Source organism: Mustela erminea, chromosome 3 (assembly GCF_009829155.1).
Source record: "Mustela erminea isolate mMusErm1 chromosome 3, mMusErm1.Pri, whole genome shotgun sequence".
In the NCBI taxonomy this organism is placed as follows: domain Eukaryota; kingdom Metazoa; phylum Chordata; class Mammalia; order Carnivora; family Mustelidae; genus Mustela; species Mustela erminea.
The window spans coordinates 10,711,358-10,720,316 of record NC_045616.1 but is presented as its reverse complement, the minus strand read 5'-3'; the positions used below and the strand labels follow the sequence as shown (position 1 = coordinate 10,720,316).

Here is an 8,959-nt window from a genome sequence, read left to right as displayed (position 1 = left end):
TCAGGAACATCTAGAGAGTGAAAAAAAATAATGTAAGTATGCCTGGGGAGATTAGCATTAGCTACTTGTTCTTCCCTAGAATATATATCACTGGTCTTCTTGATACATATTTTTTAAATATGTCAGCATTTAGGATTCATACTTTAAATCACTATAAAAGGTCTCTTCAAATGGCCACTTCATAAAATGATTTTGTTAGCCCACTCTAGGTATGGTAGAAATGAATGAACAGATTCAAGGTTAATTGCTATTTAAGTGTTTCTTACACGAAGACAGATATACTTACAAAGCCAAAATCCTAGACCAGTTATTCCCTGAATCAACCAGTCAACATTTGGTATTCTAGGAAATCAGATCATTTTCACCATTAACTAAAAATGTTATAATTAGCATACACAAACACACACACACACACACACACACACACACACACACACACACACACACAGACACTACTAGTATTGCCAAACAAAATTAACATGTCCTTAAACTGGTTATATTACCATTTGGCTCATTTGTGGTTTGGGATTATCTACATTTTGGATCTATTACTTGATGACATAAAATTTGCTATTCTACTTAAAGAACTTTAAAAAAAAAGTCTTACATTTCTAAATTTTCAGAGGAGCATCTATGAATTTTTTTTTCATCTACAATTCTATGATTCCTACAGGATATACATAGCATTATATTTAAGAAACTAAAAACCCAATTTAAAAAATGGTAGAAGATTATGCCCATAGCCTACTACCTCAGAGTATGAGTTCATAACACAGTAGAATAAGATTGGGAATAAATTATGAAAAGATATGTTGGTCTGTAACGTGAAAATAAAACATATATTCATGGATTTGCTCATCCCTGTAGCAATTTGACAGTGAAGAAGAAGAAGAAGAAGAAGAAGAAGAAGAAGAAGAAGAAGAAGAAGAAGAAGGTGAAGGAGAAGGAGAAGGAGAAGGAGAAGAAGAAGAAGGAGGAAGGAAGAAGGAAGAAGAAAAGAAAAGAAACAAGGAGAACAAAAAGGATAAGTAAGGAACTATTTGAACAGGCAGAGAAATCAAAGCTTATAGACCTGTTTTGTCTTGTTTCATTTTCCTCAGGAAAAGTTTGTTTCCCGACTAAGGAATTAAGTAGAACAATAGTATTGAGTTATATTGTGAGAATCTCACCACTTTCTGCCCTTTTCCAATTTCGTTGGCGTCTGAAACCCATCTAGAACCGTAAGCTCTGTAGTCACCAAGTTCAGTTCTGATCTTGAGTAAAAGTTGCCAAAGGCATATTTACTAGATCCTTAAATTAGGTGAAGTGAAAGTTTTAGGAATTCAGACTTCTCTGTATAGCGTGTTTTCCAAGAAAAGGTGAAGAGGCGATGACAATAGAATCAGATGAAATTAATAATTAAACCTACACACACACACACACACACACACACACACACACACACACACATGCATACAATACTAAAGCTTGGCACATGGGAAAGCCCATGATTGGTGGAATTATATAGACCTGAATTGAATCCCAGCACTGTAATATCTTTGGAAAAATTATTTCATCTTTCAATACTTAAATTGTGTTTTGAAATCTGGGGATGGGAAGCCACAGAATTATTATAAGAATTAAATGAGAGAATTAAATATGAAGTCATTGAAGTCATACTACTGAGATTAGATTCCTGAGTCACTCTATCCTACAAGTGATTTAATGTTGCAGAACCTCAGACTTCCCTATTTCTAAAACAGGAATTATAATATGCCTCTCTCATGGGTTTATTGTTAAGACTAAATGAGATAATGTATAAGGACTTAGTTCAGTGCTTTTACATCAGAGTATCAGTTCGGCTGGGTGTAAATCTTGAGCCACTTTTCCTCTCAAAACTGCAAATATTAGTGTGTTTTCTTCTAGCTGTGGAGAAGCGTGAAGGCAGCCTCAACCCTTTTCCCCATGTAATTTGCTTTCTTTTTTTTTTTTAAGGTTTTATTTCTTTAGAGTAATTTTAGGTTCATGATAAAATTCAGAAGAAAATAGAGATTTTATTCATATACTCTATATCCTCCAGCATATATAAGCTCCCCCATTTTACTTCCATTCTCCCCCACCCTCACTGACAATGACTGATCTTTTTATCGTATCCCTAGTTCTGTATTTTCTAGATATCATACAGTTGGATCACATAGTATGTAGCTTTCTCATATTGGCTTTCTACTTAGTAATATGCACTTAAGTTTCTCCATGTTTTCTCATGGCCTGATAGCTCATTACTTTTTGGTGCTGAGTAATACTCCATTATCTGGTTGTACCACAGTTTCTTTTCCCATTCAAAATGCAGGACACCTTGGTTGCTTTCAAGGTTTGGCGGTTATGCATAAAGTGGCTGTAAATGTCAGAATGCAAGTTTTTATGTGCACATATGGTTTCAACTCCTTTTATTTATTTATTATTTTATTTATTTTCTGCATAACAGTATTCATTATTTTTGCATCACACACAGTGCTCCATGCAATCCGTGCCCTCTCCAATATCCAACACCTGGTTCCCCAACCTCCCACCCCTGGCCCCTTCAAAACCCTCAGATTGTTTTTCAGAGTCCATAGTCTCTCATGGTTCACCTCCCTTCCAATTTCCCCCAACTCCCTTCTCCTCTCTAACTCCCCATGTCCTCCATGCTATTTGTTATGCATGAAACCATATGATAATTGACTCTCTCTGCTTGACTTATTCCACTCAGCATCATCTGTTCCAGTCCCGTCCATGTTGCTACAAAAGTTGGTTTCAACTCCTTTAAGTAAATAACAAGGAGCACAATTACTGCATCCAATGGTAAGTTTTGTAAGAAAACACCAGACTGTCTCCCAAAGTGGCTATGTCATTTTGAACCCTCCTCTACAATTAATGAGAGTTCCTGTTGTTCTATATCCTTGTCAGCAATTGACACTATTCCAAATTTTGGCTATTCTAATAGGTGTGTTGTACCGTCTCATTGCTTTAGTTTGCTTTACCTTGGTGACATATGATGTGAAGCATATTGTCTTATGCGTATTTTCCATCTGTATATTTCCTTTAATAGGTGCATTTAAGGTAACTGCTCCCATTTTTTGGTCAGCTTTTTCTCTTACTGTTGAGTTTTAAGAGTTCTTTGTATATTTAGGAAAACAGTCTTCTATCATATCTGTCTTTTGCAAAAATGTCCTCCCAATCTGTGATTTCTCTTTGCATTCTCTTGATATTGTTTTTTGCAGAGCCCAAGTTTTAAGTTTATCATTTTTTAAAAGGATCATGTGCTTGATGTTGTAGCTAAAAATGCATCACCATACCCAAAGTCATCCATATTTTCTCCATTGTCAACTTCTAGGAGTTTCATAGATTTGCACTTGACATTTAGGTCTATAATCCATTTTGAGCTAATTTTTGTGAAGGATGTGTCTAGACTGATTTATTTAATTTTTGTGGTGGGGGCCAGTGGTGGGAGGCCCTATATATGTCCAGTTGTTCCAACACCATTTGCTAAAGAAACTATCTTTGCTCCAGTATATTTGTTTGTTTGTTTGTTTGTTTTGTTTTGTTTTGTTTGTTTTGCTTGCTTGTTTTGTTTGTTTCTTTTTTACCAATCAATGTCTTGATTATTGAATCTTTATAGTAAGTCTTGAAATCAGGTAACATCAGTCCTACAACTTTATTCTTCACCTTCAGTATTGTGTGGGGTCATCTGGCTCTTTTGCATCTCTGTGTAAACTTTAGAATAAGTTTATCAATATTCATAAAATAACTTGCTGAGATTTTTATTTTGATTGTACTGAATCCATAGATCAATTTGGGGATAATTGACACCTTGAGAATATTGTCTTCCTATCAATTAATAAGGAATATCACTTCATTTGGTTAGCTCCAATTTAATATCACTTATCAAATTTTTACAGTATTCCTCATATGGATCTTGTATATATTTTGATATACCTAAGTATTTCATTTTTCTTTGGATGGTAATGGAAATGTTACTGTGTTTCTAGTTTTGAATTCCACATGTTCATTGTTGGGACATAAGAAAACAATTGACTTTTTATATTAAATGTGTATTGTACATCCTTGCTATAATCACTTATTGGGTCCAGGAGTTAGCTGACTTGATTTTTTTTCAATGTTCTCTATAGACGATTGTGCCACTTGAAAAGAAAGAAAGAGAGAAAGCAAGAAAAATTATGTCTTCCTTCTAATTTGTATACCTTTTCTCTTTTCCTGCCTGAATGCATTAACAAAACTTCCAATATAATGTTGAAAAGGTGTGGTGAGATGGAACATCCTTGTCTTTTACATGATCTTAGTGGGAGTTTTGAGTTTCTCACCATTCAGGACGATATTAACTATATATGTGTGTGGGTATAAATGTATGTGTATGTATATATACATGGCATATGCATAAGCATACATAACTGAATGTATCACTACTATTATTCTTTTTAAAAAAACTGTTGTGTCAGATTAGTTAAAAATAAGCAAAAAGGTTTTGTTTTATCTTTACTTGTTCTCTTAGATGTTTTTCCTTTCGCTATGTAGCTCTGAGTTTCTGATCTGCATTATATTCATTCCTTCTAGAGAATTCCATTTAACATTTCTTGTAAGGCAGGTCTTTTGGCTAGAAATTCCCTTAATTGTTGTCTAAGTTTTTATTTCTCCTTCAATTTTTAATAAAAAATTTGCAGGGTGCAGAATTCTATGTTGGCATTTTTTTTCTCTCTCAATACCTTTAATATTCCCCTCCAATGTCTTCATGGTAGCATGTTTTCTGAGAAATCACATGTAATTATCTTGGCTTCTCTTTAGGTAAGGTGTCTTTTACCTCTGGCTTTGCTTTCTATTTTTTTCTCCATCTTTTATTTTCTGTGATTTGAGAAGGATACACTTAAGTGTAGTCTGTTGTTATTTATCTTCCTTGGAGTTGTTAAGTTTCCTGGACCTGTGATTTCATGTCTGACATTATTTGGGGGCAATTTTCAGTCATTATTGTTTCATATTTCTTCTTTTCCTTTCTCTTTTTGTTCTCCTTCCCACTGGGTTTTGCAGTGGCTATCCTCATTTTGTGTATGTTACACTTTTACAGTTACCCCTTGGTACTTAGAAACTACATTCTGCTTCAGCCAGTGTTCTCTTTCATTTTTGGCTTTCAGGTATTCTGTTAATATATCCTCTAGCTCAGAGAGTTTTTCTTCAGCCATGTCTAATCTACTAATAGGCCCATCAAAGACATTTTATTTTATTTTATTTTATTTTATTTTATTTTATTTATTTATTTTACCTCTAGCATTTCTGTTGGTTCTTTCTTAGGATTTCCGTCTTTCCCCTTACATTGTCCATCTATTCATGCATTGTCTACTTTATCCAGTAGAGACCTTCCTATATAATTCATAGGTGTTTTAAATTCCCAAGCTGATAATTCAATGTCCCTGTCATGTCTGGATGTGATACACATTCTATCTCTTCAAATTGTGTGTGTGTGGTGGGGGGGGGTTGTTTTGTTTCCTTTTTGTAATGCCTTATAAGTCCATCTTGATAGCTAGACATGCTGTACTGTGTAAAACGAACTGCAGTAAATAAGCCTTTAATAATGTATTAGTGAGGTTTTGGAGAGGGAAAACATCCTATAGTGCTACTCTGAGGTCTGTGTTTTAGTGTGCCTATGCTTCTGGACTGTGAACTTCATAAGTGTTTTACAGGGATTTTTTTCTTTCCCCCTTAGCTGGGCTCCTGCGGGCTGGGCCTATATGCTCAGAGCTGCAGGCTAGCAAGGCCAGTGGGTTGCCTTTCCCCTAGCAAATCTCTGTAAGCAGAGAAAGAAGCCAGGCCGAGCAGTGTCACAGTCCGAGGAAGCCCCTCTGAGCACCATGGCCCAGGAGGGCCAGGTCCAGGGGGCCTGGAGAGGTCCAGACATGGAGCACCCTGCGTGGAGGGGTCATGTCTGTGCAGAGTGGGCCTCAGAGCCCTTTGGTGGTCATGGCCACAATCTCTTGCAGCCCCTGGTGCCCAGCACAGGGGTGGTACGTGGCAGCAATGGTAGGTGCACCAGCAGCACCAGGAGCCAGGCTCTCTGCCTGAGCAGGACAGCGGCCTAGGCTCCTGTGTCTTCCTCTGACCCATGGGTTCCCTCAGGACATGACTGTGTAGGCTTCTCCTGGGCTGGGAGTTGCGGAAAAATCTTCTTCATGGAAGCAATGTCCCTCCAGAAGAAGACTCTAGGGACTCCTCTGATAGGCTTGTCTCAGATAGCGGGAGGCCCAGGCACCAAGAACATGAGGACCTTGAGTGGCGCCCTGCTCCCCCACACCCACTCCCTCCGTGGCCCCACCCCGCCAACCCCTGTCCAAACACTCGTTCCCTCTGCATTCTAAGCACCTCACCTAAGCCGGCTGAGTCAGAGATTTAAGGATTGAGGCTCGAGGCCTGCTGTGTGAGTTCCCTGACCTTCCTTCCTTCCCTGCCCTCACAGCACCAAGACCCAAAGTCACCGTGTGATCCCCAGGTTTCCCATATAGATCCTAGAAGCTCTCTGAGTGGCCCTGCAAGCTTCCTCCACATCTCCATTTGCAGCAGCTCCGGAGGCCATGATCCTCCTTCAGTCTTTGCACCTGTGTGGCTACTGGGGCCTCGCCTTTCCCTCGCACACTGCCCTTCCAAAGGGCTCAGCCCCTTGGGTGCCTCCAAGGTCCACGGGCGCTCGCTGTCTGGGAACAGGGTCCCCTCCGAGTCCTCAGGGACCCTGGCATCAGCCAGAGAGCAGCAACATGTGCTAAGGAAAGTAGGCAGGCGGGGGGACTGTGGTGATAGGCCTCTCACCTGGATGCTGAGGCGTGGCCACTGGGCATTTTTTTCTGGTGGATGGCATGCGGGGATGAGGGGAGGTTCCTGTGCCCACACAGCACTTCCACCAGGACTCCAGGGACTCCAAGGTAGTGGTCAGAATCACAGGTGTACTTAGATGCTCAAGGAATACATATACTAAGCTTTTGGAAGTTGTAACAATGTGTATGTTTTATTTCTGATATCTCAGTATTTTCCTAAAAAAAATGTCATTTATTTATTCAAAGACTGCACACCATGCAGGGAATACTCTTACTAGATAAGAGTTTTTCTATACTAGCCTTCAGGGAGCTCACAATCAAGTAGTTAAGGGAAAAAAGTTCATAAATTACTTTAATAGACTATAAGTGCTATCATGAAGGTAGAAATAAAACAACAAAGCAAATGCCTTAGGCCTTGAGGGAAAGTGTCCTAGAGGTGATATAGTCTGTGCTGGGGTTTGCTGGATTAGTAGGAGTTCCTCAGCAGAAGGAACAAGTGACATAATGTGCTATTTGAATGCTCAAAATTCTTAGGAAGGAGTGACAGATGATGAGGATAGCAAAACAAAGTCTAGATGGGGAATCACCTTTGTCAGGTCAGGACTTTGGATATCTAGATAGTAGAGCTATAATCTAAGAAAGTCAGAGTTAATCATGTGATTTAATTTTTGTTTTTAGAAAGACTGCTCTATCAAAGAATTGATGGGAAAGAGATGGTCGTGGCAGGCCAGCTATTTAGAAGACAGATGAAAAAAATTAAGGCAAATGTTAATAAAGAGCTTGCATGTTGAAAAGGAAAATTGAGAGTGAGAATTAGATATGGATGTAAGAAAGAAGGAATTAAGAATGAAGTTTCTAACTTTTGAAGACTGGGTAAATATGGTGACATTTACAGGTTGTCAATTGAGCAAATTTTCAACATGGGGAACTTAATTGGTAAGGGACAAAGTATTAGCAATAATAATTAGTGTTAGCAATACTACTGAAAGTTACAATTTAAGTTAAATGCTAACCATTTACCAGGTTCCCAGTTAAATATTTGCGTGTGTGTGTGTGTATATGTACAAATGTATATGTATATGTATTAACATCTTAATTTAATTTACTTTTTTTGTTACACTTCCAAGGTTCATTGTTATTCATTGTTTATGCACCTCACCCAGCACTCCATGCAATATGTGCCCTCCTTAATACCCACCTCCAGGCTCACCCAAGACACCCAGTCCCCACTGCCCCACCCTCTCCCCTCCAAAACCCTTAGTTTCTCTATGATCTTACATTTTGTGACCTTACCCAACGTACTATATACTACCTCAATAAAATCATTTCAATTTTGAGAATTTCCTATTTCATATGATAAAGAACATTTTTAGAAGCTAGATTTATGAAACTGATTTATTACTGTTATAATCACTTTGTGGCCATTAGATTCTCTCTGATGTAGTTGCACATGACAGATGACAGATCATCACTTTAAATTAAAATGATAGAACGGCTATGAAATGATTCAGCTACTTTACCTCCAACTCAAAGAGGCTAAAAATTCCTACAAATAACATTGTTTAATGGAATTAGTTACTTAGCTCTCGGTATTTTCTAGTATAAAGTAGAGAAGTTGAATTGTTGTATATTGCATTTTGTAGTACTTGCGTTATTTTCACTTTTTACTGTAATTTTTAATGTTAACATCTAAGTTTATGGCCTATGCCAGAGAATATGATTGTATGGTATATGATTTCTAACTTTCCTTTGTGACTTGTTGAAACTCAGATATTTGGAAGTATGATGTGTATGTTGAAAATGATGTTACCAGTTATGTGACTCATCAGTCCCTTCCTAATATTTTGTCCTCTTCTTCTGTCACTCACTAAGAGAGCTGTGTATTGTTTCCCACTTCAATTTTGGGCATGTCAATTTCTTCCTGTTAACTGATTAGTTTGGAACCTATATTGTGAGATCCATAAAGCTCAGGATAGTTCTATCTTTTATCAAGTGGAAATATTTTTCTTTTGTCCGATTTTTGTTTCTTGTCTCTGTCTCCCTTGGCTCAGTACAATGTGTCTGAGATTCTTCCATGTTACATACATCAGAAGTCTGTTCCTTTTTATTTCCAAGCAGTATGCCATTGG

At 37.9% G+C, this 8,959-nt stretch overlaps 1 pseudogene; it reads left to right on the top strand.

Moving 5' to 3' along the window:
• The first annotated feature begins 5,876 nt into the window (after positions 1–5,876).
• The window catches only part of LOC116585808, a 54,207-nt pseudogene continuing 51,124 nt past the window's right edge, over positions 5,877–8,959 (top strand).